Source organism: Pelophylax lessonae, assembly GCF_965119305.1.
Source record: "Pelophylax lessonae genome assembly, contig: HAP1_SCAFFOLD_215, whole genome shotgun sequence".
NCBI lineage: Eukaryota > Metazoa > Chordata > Amphibia > Anura > Ranidae > Pelophylax > Pelophylax lessonae.
The window spans coordinates 47,590-63,452 of record NW_028120107.1 but is presented as its reverse complement, the minus strand read 5'-3'; positions in this window follow the sequence as shown (position 1 = coordinate 63,452).

Sequence of the window (15,863 nt, the reverse complement as noted above, 5' to 3'; positions counted from 1 at the left end):
CACATGCTCAGCGTCTTATTGCTAGCTTGGCCAAATTGCTAGCATTACAGTTGCTGCCGTTTCAGCTGGTAGACTTGGCTCCCTTTCTCAAATTTGTGGAATGTGCTGCACCACAGTGGCAGGTCCCAAAAAGGCATTTCTTTACATGTTATTTATTGGAATTGTGCATTTTAATGTTTTAGCATTGCTAAAAAAATTATTGCACCTTGAATTTTTCATTTTTTTTTCCTGTTTCAATACGTTTTCCAGGACAGTGCCTAGCTCTCCATACCATTTGTTTGACATTCCTTTGTCTATTAGCCTAGAAAATAGCATTTCTGATTTTTTTCAACATTCACCTGCCATAGACTTCAATAGGATTCAGATTTGGCACCCAAAATTTAGTTCAATTAGTTCATTTTTGTTCACCAAACCCAGGTGTATTCAGCTCATCAATAGTCTAAACAATGACAGGTGGGGGGGGGGGGAGCAGACCATAATTGTTTTTTTTTTGTTTCTCATAGACATAATAGGCAACATCAATCAATTCGGTGGGGAGCAGCAATTTTAGTAAAGTTTAAAGTGAAGTATTAAAAATGCACAATTCCTTTACTACTTGACCTCCGGTAGGTTTACCCCCCTTCATGACCAGGCCATTTTTTCTGATACAGCACTGTGGTTCTTCAACTGACAATTACACGTTCATGTGTCCTTTTTTCCAAACAAATAGAGCTTTCTTATGGTGGTATTTGATCACCTCTGCAGTTTTTTATTTTTTGCATTATAAACAAAAAAAGAGCGACAGTTTTGAAAAAAAAAACTATTTTTTATTTTTTCTGTTATAAAACATAAGGAATTTAGGCCAATATGTATTCTGCTACATATTTTTGGTAAAAAAAATCCCAATATTGATTTGTTTTTGCAAAAGTTATAGCGTCTACTACTACGGGATATTTTTATCTATTTTTTTTTTTTTTTTACTAGTAATAGTGGCGATCAGTGACTCATAGCAGGACTGTGATATTGCGGAGGACAAATCGGACACCTAAATTACATTTTTAGGGATCAGTGACACTAATACAGTGATCAGTGCTAAAAAATATGCACTGTCACCAAGGCTGGCCCAAGACATCCAAGTCCAAGAATGAAATTCTGCCCCCCCCAAAAAAAATCACGCCCACCAAAAAGCCCCCACATCCATTATTTTATATAAATATTTTTTTTTTAAATAATTATATATACTGTTATCTTCTTCCATAACTCACCACCAGACCGGTCCTCCAAACATCCACGGTCTGTCCTCAGTCCTACTGTCACTCGTGTGTCTGCCACGCCCACCGTCCTAGAACATCCAGCCTGCCCTGTGTGAGATGGAGTGCGCTGATGTCTGACGTCATTACGCACACCACAGTCACGTGAGTGATGTTCTCACACAAAACTCACACAAAACTGCTAGAGTAAAAATCTTGGGAGCCAATTTGCTGCCCCTCTCCAAGTTCAGCCTGGGTCCAATGGACCCAATGGGGCCCATGGTAGGGCTGGCCCTGACTGTGACAGTACTAATGACACTGGCTGGGAAGAAGTTAAGATTAGGGGCGATCAAAGGGTTAACCGTGTGCCTAGGTTGTGCTTACTCAATATGGGGGAGGTCCTTTGACTAGGGGAAGGCAGAGATCTGTGTTCCTGCTTTGTAGTAACACAGGATCAATGCCTTCCCTTCTGACAGAACTTGTTTACATAGACAGACTGCCGTTCTGCCTGAGTACTGTGTAATCGGCGGGTGATGACAGATATCAAGTTCGCGGTACCTGCCGCTGGGCTCCCGCTATGTGTGATCACAGGGGGAGCAGGTCGCCGGAGGCACGCGCCCCAGACCCAGAAGTGTCGGATCACATATTAGGTACCTGATCTGGAGCAGAGCGGCCACCCTGCTGCAGTAAATGTACGGTTGGTGGTCTGCAAGTGATTAAATGAAATGCGTGGGGATGCCCTGACCCTGCCTGAGAAGTGGCACATCTGTACAATGTATAAAGTCTACTGCCGTAAAACTGACAACAAAGAAAAAGGTGACAAAATGAAATCTCCCTACCGATTTGTTCTGATTGTATGCAAAGCAGCCAGGAATTCCCTCATTTATACAAGATGTTTATTCAAAATGAGGATCTGATATAGATAATAAAGGGGGACCACCACTCAAAAAGTGTGGAGGTTCCACCATAATTCATACCAGGCCCTTCAAGTCTGGTATAAATGAAAAAGGAGAAATAAATGGATTGAGGCCTCTAAAGAAAAATGTGTATTTAAATTGCTGGCAAAATGACAGCTCCCAGCTGCTTCATTCTGTTTGCAAAAAAAACAGACATTTATCTGTATCAGACCCTTATCCTAGGTAAGGGTCTTATATGGGGTCTTATATATACCCCCAAAAAAACAGCATGAGGCCTCCTCCAAATTCTTCTCCAGACCCTTCTGGTCTGGTATGGATTTTATGAGGGAAACCCAAACAAAAATCAAGAAACAAGTAAGGTCCTGTGACAGGAGTCACTTTGGGGGGGGGGGGGGCTTGTGGATCCCAGATTACTTTAGAGAGGTCAAGAAACTCCTTTTCCAGCTTCCCCGGCCTCTCAAATGTGTAAGTCATCCTGTGTCTATTAGGGGCACAGGGTGACCAAGAACTCCAGTCGAGTGTGCACTAATCAGACTCGCTGTACAACAACACCGCATTTTGCGTTACCCCAGTTATCCTGGGTTCTATATGTGTGGTTTGTGTTGAAAGAATGAAGGGCCTCTTTCACTTGAGACAATAATATTTCTGAACAATATCCCTCAAGAAATATATAAAGATAAACAATTTGACTTTTCAGATTGCTTGAATATTGTTGGAGTCTCTCATAGAACCTTGCTAGATTGTGAGGTGGGGTGGGGTGGGGTTTGTTATTGGTAAGTGCCTGTATCCCATTTTTCTATTGTTTCTGTCTGCCTTAAGATCAACCTATTATGGGATGTATATGTGTATGTGGATTGGCTGCTAAGTGGGAGGGGGGATTGTCCCACAGTGTATATCTCTTTGTGCCTGTGTTTGAATAAACAGTTCTTATCCTGGACGGTTCCAAAACGAATACAAGCTAAGTTGTCGGCTACCTTTGTATGTGGGTGGCTGGGAAAATCTGATCTCTATTAGGGATGATCGAACGGTTCGGGTCAACCATCGGTTCACCCCGAACATTGACTGTTCGAAATTCAGCCGAATTCCAAACTTTTTGCTAAAAAAGTTCGGAATTCGGCAACCAGAACCGACCAAAATGCAATGGGACAGGAACTGGGCTTTAAAAGCCAGTGACTGGACCAGAACCATCAGTAAAAGCCAATTGAGGGGGCAGGAGGATGCTAGGAATGTGATTGGAGTGACTAGGGGGTCCAGAGGCCAATCAGTAGTGAATACGCCCCCCAGTATATAAGATAGCCCCGCCAAATCTCTAGCATTGTAATACAGGGGCTGTGGAAGAGAGTGGAAGCAGTTCTGTTACTCCTGCTTCAAAAGTGTCATTTAGCAATTATTAGTGTGAGGAAAGGGATATCTAGTGTAGTTAGGGTACTATTTTCCACTATAGTTAGATTCAATAATCTAGTTTCTGTAGGGAAAGTGTTAAGTGTCAGGGTGACTGTAGTGTAGTGCAGGGTTAACTGACTCTGACTGCTATGGCAGGGTGACCAAACTCTTCAATGTCAGGGTGACCGCCATAGAAAAAAGATTGTTTGTCTTAGAATTGCAGTAGAGCAGGGTAGTGGCTCCGCTACTTTCACACCCGGCCGTTTTTGTTGCAGGCGTTTATTGGGCTTTTTTGTGGACGTCTTTGGAGGCAGGCATGACATCTGAACTTCTGTGTAGGGGTATATAAACACAGACACATATATGTATATATACACATACACACATATAGGTGTGAGAGTAGCAGAACCCTATGCCTGCGCTAATGAAATTATTTTCAGGCATAGGGCTACGCTCCTATCACACCTATATGTGTGTATGTGTATATATACATATAAGTGTGTGTGTATTGTGAGGGATTAGCTCAGTGGCGGGTGTGGATGACCCCTTGAGGGGGTTTGTTACACAGGGAGATAGCCGAGAAGTGGTTGCAAACAACAGTTTGGTTTATTCATGCAATTTCCTTCACCAGACTGCAAGCCTCAAAAACATCAAAATAAAAGTAAAACACAAAATAAATCCTTGCCACTGTGGGCGGCTACCTTCTCACATACAGGAACCTACCTACGGAGTCTGTCTCCAACCTACTGTTGGGCAAACTTTGCTGATCCTACAGCAGACACTCAATAGTCCATGTTTTTTCTTCACACAACAAATGTCCATTGAACATGTCCCTTTTCCTCTTCACATTGAACATGTCCCTTTGCGTGTCTCTTCACATAGCAAACAGTTCATTTATTTCTTCCACATAGAAATAGTTCATTTTCTCACCTGGAGAAGTTTTCACACTTTTTACCCTCCTTAGCGCACATCGCTCCAGGAGGTCTTCTCCCATGCTCACACAGCGTCGGGAGGCACACATCTGACTGTCCTCCTCTCCCCAGCTTCACACAGCGTCAGGAGGCAGCAATCCTTCTCCCAGGCTTCACACAGCGTTGGTAGGCACACATCTGACTGTCCTCCTCTCCCCAGCTCACACAGCGTTAGGAGGCAGCAATCAATAGACTTACTTTGGACAAATTATAGAGGCCTTAACTTCCTCATTCCAAACAGCTGAAGGCCTTTCAACTTCCTTAAGCCGTCCTGGCTACCTTTTCAGCCGACACCCTATAGTAATTGGTGAATTTTCTAAACCAGGTGGAAATGTATCTCCTGTCTGTGACTACATCCACAGATTTACCTGACTTCCTGTCACAGTATATATACCCCTTTGCAGAAGTTCAGATGTTATGCCTGCCTCCAAAGATGCCCAAAAAATGCACAAAAAAATGCCTGCAACAAAAATGCCCAGGTGTGTTGTTGCAGGCATTTTTTTGGGAATTTTTTAGGCTTGTTTGGAGGCAGGCATAACATCTGAACTTCTGTATAGGGGTATATATACACACACACACACATATATGTATTTATACACATACACACATATAGGTGTGATAGGAGCGGAGCCCTATGCCTGCAAATAATTTCATTAGCGCAGGCATAGGGTTCCGCTACTTTCACACCTATATGTGTGTATGTGTATATATACATATATGTGTATGTATATATACCCCTACACAGAAGTTCAGATGTCATGCCTGCCTCCAAACATGTCCACAAAAAAAGCCCAATAAACGCCTGCAACAAAAACGGCCGGGTGTGAAAATAGCGGAGCCCTATGCCTGCTCTACTGCAATTCTAATACAAACAATCTTTTTTTTCTGGTTCTGGACATGCTACAGAGCTGAAACTTCACAGGTACACCTTTTAGACCCACCAGACACTAAATTCAAAGAAATCTCTTTTTTTTTTTTTTTTCAATAATTTTTTCAATAATTGGCTCTCTATCAAAAACGACAATTTGTAAGAACTTTTTTTTGTGTGATTAATAGTCCCTGGGGCATGACCCAGAACCCTAGGCACTTTTTAGGGGCATTTATTGGGTTTTAGGGCTTCAAAATTGTGTTTTTTGATTACCTATGTTCTTTACTGAAGAACTTTCGGGAAGTTCGGGTGTTCTGGTCGAAACAAACTTTTCAAAACTTCGATCATCCCTAATCTCTATGTTCACGACTGGGAGGAAGCCGTATAATGACGGAAGTCCACAAGTACAGTGTGGGTTGCAGTTTCATTAGAGGTCCCCCCAAAAATGTATACCATCAATCATGGCGAGAATTATGCTTAACATAATCGACAGTATATCACTGGGCACTGACTTTTCGGCAATGGATGACCATTCTTTTTTATTAAAAGATTTATCATTCAGGTCTGGAATTAATTTTAAGGGGGGTCCCACACAAAAAATAAACAAACGCATGAGGTCCCCTCCAAATTCTATTCCAGATGCTTCAGATCTAGTATGGATTTTTGGAGGGAACCCTACACAAAAATCAAGAAGTAGGTGGAGTTCCTCTAAAAATCCAAACCATCAGTCATGGCGGGAATCTTGCTTGACATGATCTATATTGCTGGGCAGTGGCTGATTGTCAGTGGATATACACTCTTTTCCATTAAAGGATAAGTTCAGATTTTTAAAAATAATAATAATGCACATTTTTTTGCAGGTAAAACAATGTGCATTTATAATTTTTTAATAGGAGCCTGCAGATCACAGATGCAAAGCAAGGCTTCTGTAGACTGTCAGTGTAAGCTGTCCACTTGTAACACGTATGGGCAGGCAGTTACACAATGACAGGAACCATCAATGGACTAGCTTGAGCCTACAAGCTGGCAGCTGGAAAGGATAGTGATAATTGTGTTTTTTTTCTATTCACAGAATTTTATTTTTCAATTGTGACAGCATGACAGCAAGTGTGGGAAGAAGATCCCCGACTCACTGTCACTAGAGGTGGCGCATTGGGGACAGACCGCAGCAGTGGAAACATGTTACATGTTCCACCATGTAACATGTTCCCAAAGGTAAACTTATCCTTTAACCATTTCAATACCAGGCACTTTTACCCCCTTCCTGCCCAGGCCAATTTTAAGCATTCAGCGCTGTTCAATTTGAATGACAATTGCGCGTGATGCAACACTGTACCCATATGAAATTTTTTATCATTTTTTTTCCACACAAAACATGTGTTTCTGTTATAAAATTTTGCAAATAAATAATCTTTCTTCATAAATTAGGGGCAAAATGTATTCTGCTACATTTCTTTGGTGAAAATAACCCCAAATCAGTGTTTAATATTTAGCATGTAGGAAAGTTATATAGTCCACAAATGATGGTATATATCTGCAAATCAATCAATCCTGATGTACTGAGACCCAAAAATGCCAGGACAGTAAAAATATCCCCCAAATAACACCTTTATGGAAAGTAGACAGTCCGGGGTATTTAGTGAGAGGCACGGCACATTTTTTTAATTTGTAATTTTTTTGGAAAAGGAAGAGAAAAAAATAGCTTTTTTCACGTTTTTTTTTTTTAATTTTCACATACTGTTACCAGTGCAGTATAGCGCCATCATATAACTGGCGTGGCGGTGATCAGGGACACTGACTGGTGACAGTATGTAAAAAAATAAAAATGTACATACTGTGACCAGAGCAATACAGTGTTACCATATTAACACTGTACTACTCTGGGGAGTGAATCAGAAGTTTTTTTTTTTTTTTACATGTAGCACCCTCCTAGGTAGGTGCTGGTGGGAGAGTATAGTTTTTGGCTCTGTCTAATTATTAGAGGGGCTGCAGGCAGATCTATATTGCTCTATACTTACCAGAGAGCAGGATCTGTTAGTGAGGTCTGCTCAGTGTGCTCAGTATGTGATTCATTGTGTCTAGAGAGTGTTTCACACTGGTCCAATAGGGAGGCATATTGGACAGTGGGAGGAAACCTGACAAATAAATGCATAGGCTTTGATATGGTCCTGGTGATTGGCAGCGGCAAGTTGTCTCAGTGCATTCTGGGATACTGTATAAGAGCCAGGAACACATGTGCTGCGGGGTCTTTGGCTGGAGAGCAGAGCCCCGGAGGGAGGGGGTGGCTGCCTCCTCCTCTGTTGCAGTGGCACATGGTCGCAGGAGGTCACCCTGAAGGCCAGAGGAATGGATGAGAGGAGCTGAACCCAGAGACCAAGGAGAGCTGACTGAAGAGGGGGACACTGGAGACCCTGGAATAAGAGTATCATGAGTACAGGGACTGGTGTCAAGGGGCCTGACCTGAGGGGGGCCACCCCACATGTAGGATAGTCAGTGGACGGGGGTTAGAAGTAAAGAGAGAGAGGCTGCTGAGGAGAGTGTCCTGAAGATAATTGCTAGTCCACCAAGTCGTCTAAGGCAAATAGACTTAATTCTAATTCATCTTTAGTGCCAGGGGGAATTAACAGGCTGGCTGTACATGAAGATAGAAGTCATCCAACATTGTGTATTGTTAATTCGAAGTATCCCAATATTCCCTTCTCCTATCCCTAATTTATAGTAAAACACAAACAACCAAATACCCCTGGACTGATTATTGAAACGAGCCAGAGGAAGGAGAACAAAAGAACTGTATGCTGGTAGCCGAGGGGGACCTGGAAAGTCTGACTCTGGCAGTCCTTATGGGGGCAGTGCTACATACATTCTATGCTTGCTTTTAGCTGTGAATTTAACTGCTATAGGCAAATATTCTTACTGAAGGACAGTGTGTTGTGATTGGCCACAGCTAATCACATGGAACAAATAGGCTGTGATTGGCTCTGTCTGTACAATGTGATCACTGTGCCCAATCACAGCTAGCATACAATAAATGCTATGAAAGGAAACCATTCATTGTTTACAACTGTCACGTGATCTGCTGTGTTTGTTTACAGCAGTCACATGATTCCGGCAGCTATTGACAGATCATGCCAGAGCACGGCCCGTTCTCGGGAGGATGTCATATGATGTGCTCCCAGAACAATAGGGTTCCTGCCTGGCCGCCATTTTACAATGGCATGGGCGGGAAGCAGTTAAAGGATTAGTCCTCCAGGGCTAGTATGAATTTTAAAGGGGGCCCCATGCAAAAAAAAAAAAAAATGGCATGGTGTCCCCTCAAAATTATATTATAAATAAATACATTTTCAGAGTGAACCCCACACAAAAAAATGAAAGAAAAGAGCGATGTCCCCCCCCCCCCCCCCGAAAAAAAAAAAGAAACATGAGGTTCCATCCAAATTCTATACCAGAGACTTTAGGTCTGGTATGAATTTTAGGAGGGAATCCCATACAAAAAACAAGAAAGTGAGGTCTTCTAAAAAATCTATACCATCAATCATGGTGGGCATTGTGCTTGACATGGTCTGTATCGCTGGGCAGTGACATATTGGCAAAGGATGTATGTTTTGTTTTTTTAATTAAAGGACTTGTCATAAACTTTCTCTATGTTTTTTTTACACTTTTTTTCTTGAATAAGTAGAGGTTCTATGTACCCCTTACTCTTTCACATGGGGAAATATAATATAAATGTGGTGTCATTTATGTATGTTGTATGTTGGTTTTACACATTTTCAATAAAGGATGCAATTTGTACATGGATGGGAGTCAGCAACATATGTGTATTTTCATGGTATTTCTTTTAAATGTATCTGAAAGTACCCTCTAGAAGTCTTTTATAATTAAACAATATAGAGGAGGGGGTTGAGCTTGTATCCATCCTAAGTTTGGTGTTTATAGTGTATTCTAGATTGGTGGAATCAGTTCCCTCTATTGGATTAAAGGGGAAAGCCTTGTATACCTTGTAGGACTTTGTGGTGTGTTTTTTTCGAAGGCGTACATTGACTTCCCCTATGGGGCACGCATCCAGAAGTGTCCATGATCACTGGGTCTTCCAGACCCAGCGCATTACAGATCGGGGTAAAGGGCCAATGACAGAAGTCCTTTACCACGTGATTGCTCTGTCCAATGACGGAGCGATCGTTTGTCAACAAACCGGCACATGTTGGGTTCAGCTGTCAGTGAGCCAGTGCAGCAGTGCAAGTGGGCTGGATTCATGCCTCATCTGTGCTAATCCTTGCCTCATCTTTACCCATCCATGCCACATCAGTGCTCATCTGTGCCTATACATGCCATATCAGTGCTCATCTGTGCCCCATCCATGCCACATATGTGCCCATCCATGCCACATCAGTACTCATCTGTGCCACATCCATCCCACATCTCATTCATGCCACATTCCTGCCTCATCCGTGCAAATCCTTGCCACATTAGTGCTCATCCATGCCACAACAGTGTTCATCCATGCCACATCAGTGCTCATCCATACCACATTTATGACATATCAGTGCTCATCCATGCCTCATCCATGTCACATCAATGCTCACCCGTGCCTCATCCATGCCACATCTGTGCTCATTTGTGCCACATCAGTGCTCATCCATGCCACATCAGTGCTAATCCATGCCACATCAGGGCTCATCCATGCCACATCAGTGATTATCCACGATTCATCCGTGTCACTTAAGTGCTTATCCGTGCCACATCCATGCCACATCAGTGCTTATCCGTGCCTCATCCATGCCACATTAGTTCTCACCTGTGCCACATAGGTGCTTAGCCGTGCCACATCCATGCCACCACAGTGCTCATCAGTGCCAAATCCATGCCACATCGGTGCTCAACTGTGCCACATCAATGTCATTAGGCACTGTAGTGGTACTGAGTGAGCACAATGCTCATCAGTGCCACTACAGTGCCCATCAGTGCCACTACAGTGCCTCACAAAAGTCAGGAAATTAGATGTGTAATTTATGTCCCTAGAACACCTGACGGTACTCCCTGCATGTTGGGCCTCTGTATGTGGCCAGGCTATGTAAAAGTCTCACACATGTGGTATTGCCATACTCAGGAGGAGTAGCAGAATGTGTTTTGGGGTGTAGCTGCAAGTATGCATATGCCATGTGAGAGACAAAAACCTGTTAATATGACAATTCTGTGAAAGCATAAAATAAATAAAATCTTTATTTTTCAAAAAATTGTGGGAAAAAATTGCAACTTCAAAAAACTCACCATACCTCTTACTAAATACCTTGGAGTTTCAACTTTCCAAAAAGGGGTAACTTGGGGGGGGGGATACTTGCAGTGACCTCACTTGTCTCAAAAAATGAGAGGCCGTCAGTACATTAGATGTGATTAGGTGTGATCAATTTTCAATGATTAGTACCATAGCTTGTAGATTCTATAACCTCCACAAAGACCAAATAATATATGCTTATTTGGATTATTTTTACCAAAGATGTGTAGCAGTGTAAATTTTGGACAAAATGTATGAAGAAAAATTACTAATTTCCAAATTTTTATAACAGAAATAAAGAACAATTAATTAATTTTATCAAAATGTTCAGTCTTTTTTCATCTGTAGCGCAAAAAAAAAAAAAAAAAAACAGTGGTGATTAAATACCACCAAAAGAAAGCTATATTTGTGAGAAAAAAAGTACATACATTTCATATGGGTACAGTGTTGCATGACTGAGTAATTGTCATTCAAAATGTGAGAGCATTGAAAGCTGAAAATTGACCTGGTTGGAAGGGGGTATAAATGCCCAGTGGGCAAGTGGTTAATCAATCAAGGCATTAAATCATGGCATTGAAATAGATACTAGAGAAGTGGGCTACTTGTACCACAATACTGCGTGTGCTGGTGGATAGACCTCAGTGGTCTCTGCTCCTGCATGCCACTTGTATATGCGAAAAACAGTGACCTCACTTCCTGTATATACAGAAAATTAGGGACTTCACTTCCTGTAAAAACAGAAAATTGGTGACTTCACTTCCTGTGTTGAAGTTCTTCATCCTGCATCAGTGATTATATTAAATTCTAGGCGTGCACACGGGGGGTGCCGGGTGGTTCTGGGCCCACCTTAATCATCCAGTGTGGTGCAGATTCCCCCTGTTGATATTTCACCAAAGCCCCCTCAGAAGGGCTCTTAAAAAAAAAAACGTAAAAAAATAAATAAATTTTTTTAAAAAATACAAAAAAAATACTGTCCACTGCTCTACTGACACTGTCCATATTTTAAAACATTAAAAAAAAGTACATTTATTTATAAGAGTGTGTGTGTGTGTGTATATATATATATATATATATATATATATATATATATATATATATATATATATATATATATATTTACTGTTTATATACCCATTTGTGTTTGAGCCTGGGCCCATCCTAATCAGGTGCAGATTCCCCCTGCTGATATTTCACCAAAGCCCCTTTAAGAGGGCTCCTAAAAAAAAATTGTAAAATTAAAAAATAAAAATTGTAAAAAAAAAACAGAAATACAAAAAAAATAATAGGAATAAAAAAAAACTACTGACATGTCCACTACACTACTCACACTGTCCATGTTTTAAAACATTTAAAAAAAATGTACATTTATTTATTAGAGTGTGTGTGTGTGTGTATATATATATATATATATATGTAAATATATTTATACATATTTACTGTATATATACCCATTTGTGTTCGAGCTTTGAAGTGCACACCCTAACGCAATAAGCTGCGCACATCGATGATGGAAATATAAATACTATGGATTTTAAAATAAGAAAACTAGGTGTAGTATAATTCATAACCACCTTTCCCTTTTCATTGAATTGATAGCCTACTCAATCAATAATTGACGAGTGACTCAGCTGCCTCTATCTTGTGTTCCACAATCCTAGTAACTAATTTAGGAAACACATCAGTACAGTGTCCTATTAGCTGTAATCTATAGCACAGTAGACTTTGCCTTGATCTGTCTACTTTGGTCTAACTTATGCAGAAATATTGAAACAATTTTTTTTCTGTGTTAGTTCCACCTGTACTGAGACCTACGATATCATTCAACTTCATGCAAAACTCCAAATAAAGGACAAATGAATTAAAATGAATTAAATTGAATTTAAATTTAAAATTACATTTAAATTAAATTAAATTACATTTAATGTAATTAAAGAGGTGAATGTGTGCAAGGATATCACTTTCAGGACTTTGTTTTTATTTATTACTTGTCCTAGTAGCCTTCTTAAAAATATAAATAACAAGAACTATCTGTCCTAGTAGATGTTTCAGAAACACGACTTCCAGCCTGGACACTGTGCGCTTACTACTTGCAGTAGCTCTAGGCTGCCACTAAAGGCAATGAAGAATAGATACAAGCTGCTCATTTATCCCAATACAAAGCTTGTCTCTTTTCTTCCCTGTAGCTCCCTCTAGTGGTGACCAGGAGCAGTTGCAGTAGGAAGAGAAGAGTTACTTCTGCACTAAAGATCCTGTGCTTCAAACACTTTTTTTGTACACAAAACAGCTACCACTTGCAATTTGTATATTTGATCAGAATGAAGAGACACATAATAATAAAGTTATAAAAGTCAGTTCATAACTCCACATGGGACAAAAAAATAGCATAGCAAGAAAAAAAAAAAAACAATAATGTATACAATTGCGATTCAAGTAATAATGTAATTAACCACTTCTGGACCGGAAGATTTTCCCCCTTAATGACCAGGCCATATTTTGCAATTCGGCACTGCGTTAATTTAATGGACAATTGCACGGTCGTGCGACGCTGTACCTGAATAGAATTGGTGTGCTTTTTTTACTACAAATAGAGTTTTCTTTTAGTGGTATTTGATCACCTCTGCAATTTTTGCTTTTGCGCTATAAACAAAAAAAGAGCGATAATTCTGGAAAAAAAAATATATGTTTTTAAAAATTCTGCTATATAACATTCTCAAAAAAAAACTTAAAAAATCTAAATTTTTTAACATTTTATGCCAATTTTTTTCTGATATATATTTTTGGTAAGAAAATCACGTATTTTGATTGGTTTGCGCAAAAGTTATCGCGTCTACTAACTACGGGAAAGACATGTCATTTTTATTCTTTTGTTTTTTTTTACTAGTAATGGCAGCTATCAGCGATTTTCAGCGGGACTGCGACATTGCGGCGGACAGATCAGACCCCTAACTGAGATTTTTGACACTTTTGGGGGGACCAGTGACATTACTACAGTAATCAGTGCTAAAAATATGCACTGTTACTGTAATAATGACAGTGGCAGGGAAGGGGTTAACATTGTGGGTGATCAAGGGGTTAAATGGGAGCCTAGGGGAGTGATTCTAACTGTGGTGGGCGTGGCTTTTGAAATGATCATAGAGACATGTGATCCTATATAGAAGGATCACAGGAGCTCTGTGATCATTCCAGAGAGAAGAACGGTCGGCTGTGTTTACAACAGCCAACCGTCCTTCTCTCTCAGCGGGGAGCGATCGCGGGTGTCAGGAAGCAATCGGAGCCCCCAGCCCCATGCAACGGAGTCCCCACTGCTGAGTGGGAGTGGGAGCGCGCCACTGGCGGCGCATGCTCGCCCGCCCCCTAGCTGCAGGCGCACGACTGACGTAGGTCTACGTCAGTTTGAGCAGGGGGGCAGCACTGCCGTAGTAAAAAGGCGGCGGGCGGTCGGGAAGGGGTTAAATGTTACTAAAAAAATTTACCTTTCCTTTTCAATCTGCAGCGCTGTAATTTTCTGTAAAATGCAATGCCATATGGCATCCTGGAGGTGTTCTTTGGTTTACTGATTCTTCCAGAAGTCTGCACTAAGACACAGGTCAGATTTTGGGCATGTAACAAAAATGTCATTCTTTTTGAGATACTCCCAAAGGGGAATCATGTCTAAAGAGATGCAGACCCTACAGATTCCTGCACATGGACACAGACAAACTAACAGATATTTCTTCAGAATAACCAACAGTAGGATTCTGCAACAAAATTTGTTAAAATCCCTGCAATGTACAGAGATTATTAAGAGGGGAATGTTTTTTACTCTTTAAAATACACTAAACATCAAATCTGTTTTATAGTTTTTTATAGTATTGGATATCCACAGTCTGATTTTGTTGCCTTCTTTGTATAGATGTGAAAAACTCCACTGAAAATAAAATGATTCTTTGACCCCTGATTAGCTAAAAGAAACCTTTAGTAAGACAGTATACAGGCTGCCATTGAGTTCTTAACCTCCCTGGCGGTATTCCCGAGTGTGGCTCGGGGTGGGATTTCACTGCCATAAGCGGTAACCCTGAGCCACACTCGGGGTACCGCCAGGGAGCATCGCTGGATCCTTGTAGAGGTTACTTACCTTGTCGCCGGGATTCAGCGATGTGTCCCTTCGGCATAAGGCGGCCGGATCTTCCGCCCGATGCTTGTAAGCCCCGACTTCCGTCTCCTGCGACGTGACGCTCGCAGGGGGGGGGGGGGGGGTGGAACCGGCGGAAAATTACAAAGTAAAAAACACAAACACACTGATTTCATTACAAAATAAAATAAATTGATATTAGTTTGCCCCCCAGTGCCCTTTCCTGTAGTTTTACTGTACTTTATATATATATATATATATATATATATATATATATATAGTACAGACCAAAAGTTTGTACCCACCTTCTCATTCAAAGAGTTTTCTTTATTTTTATGACTATGAAAATTGTAGATTCACACTGAAGGCATCAAAACTATTAATTAACAGATGCGGAATTATATACATAACAAAAAAGTGTGAAACAACTGAAAATATGTCATATTCTAGGTTCTTCAAAGTAGCCACCTTTTGCTTTGATTACTGCTTTGCACACTCTTGGCATTCTCTTGATGAGCTTCAAGAGGTAGTCACCTGAAATGGTCTTCCAATAGTCTTGAAGGAGTTCCCAGAGATGCTTAGCACTTGTTGGCCCTTTTGCCTTCACTCTGCGGTCCAGCTCACCCCAAACCATCTCGATTGAGTTCAGGTCTGGTGACTGTGGAGGCCAGGTCATCTGGCGCAGCACCCCATCACTCTTCTTCTTGGTCAAATAGTCCTTACACAGCCTGGAGGTGTGTTTGGGGTCATTGTCCTGTTGAAAAATAAATGATGGTCCAACTAAACGCAAACCGGATGGAATAGCATGCCGCTGCAAGATGCTGTGGTAGCCATGCTGGTTCAGTATGCCTTCAATTTTGAATAAATCCCCAACAGTGTCACCAGAAAAGCACCAACCCAACCATAACACCTCCTCCTCCATGCTTCACGGTGGGAACCAGGCATGTAGAGTCCATTCGTTCACCTTTTCTGCACCGCACAAAGACACGGTGGTTGGAACCAAAGATCTCCAATTTGGACTCAACAGACCAAAGCACAGATTTCCACTGGTCTAATGTCCATTCCTTGTGTTCTTTAGCCCAAACAAGTCTCTTCTGCCACTCGTTTTCCTGTAC